The following is a 560-nucleotide window of genomic DNA, read 5'->3' as shown; positions in this document are numbered from 1 at the left end:
ATATACCATTTGCAATCATATATAAACACTATTTGAATACATATTTGTGCTTCCTGAATTTAGCTACATTCAATTTGGCACAGATGACCTGGTAACTGACTGTCCCTGCCTGTCTTTGAGTCTTCCGGGTCAGTATTTGTATTACTTCAGTAATGATTTATTATAAAGCACAAAGTTCATCTGTGGCCCATGGAAAAAATTGTATTTTTTTCCTATTTAATTTTCTTTCTGGTTTTAACATTTTTCTAACTCAATCACTGTTTCTATTATTATTTGAGCTTAGAATTTCCTAAGTAGAACATATCTTTTGAATATTTCTTTCATTTCTGCCATCTTGGCTTTTGAAGTTAATGCATTGCCAAAATGTAATTCTTGATAGAATTTTATAATAAATTATTGTTTGTCTTTAGAAAAAAAGCTTACATCTACAAATAATAATCGAGTATAATTTAGTTGAGTTTATTAAAGAGGTCTTTTTATTATTAAAAACTGATTTTTCCCAAGTAATTTTGACCAAACTTAAATGACAACAATACTTATTTATTTTTACTTGAATCCCA

General features: G+C 27.7%; 1 protein-coding gene across 1 annotated transcript in view; it reads left to right on the top strand.

The window, feature by feature from the left end:
* FRMPD2 (FERM and PDZ domain containing 2) overlaps positions 1–560 on the top strand; it is a 102143-nt gene that overhangs the window by 59510 nt on the left and 42073 nt on the right. The window lies entirely within an intron of this gene.

Source organism: Otolemur garnettii, unplaced genomic scaffold (genome assembly GCF_000181295.1).
Source record: "Otolemur garnettii isolate 467f Iridium unplaced genomic scaffold, OtoGar3 scaffold00217, whole genome shotgun sequence".
In the NCBI taxonomy this organism is placed as follows: domain Eukaryota; kingdom Metazoa; phylum Chordata; class Mammalia; order Primates; family Galagidae; genus Otolemur; species Otolemur garnettii.
The sequence above is the reverse complement of the archived record's forward strand: the minus strand, read 5'-3'. Positions and strand labels throughout refer to the sequence as shown.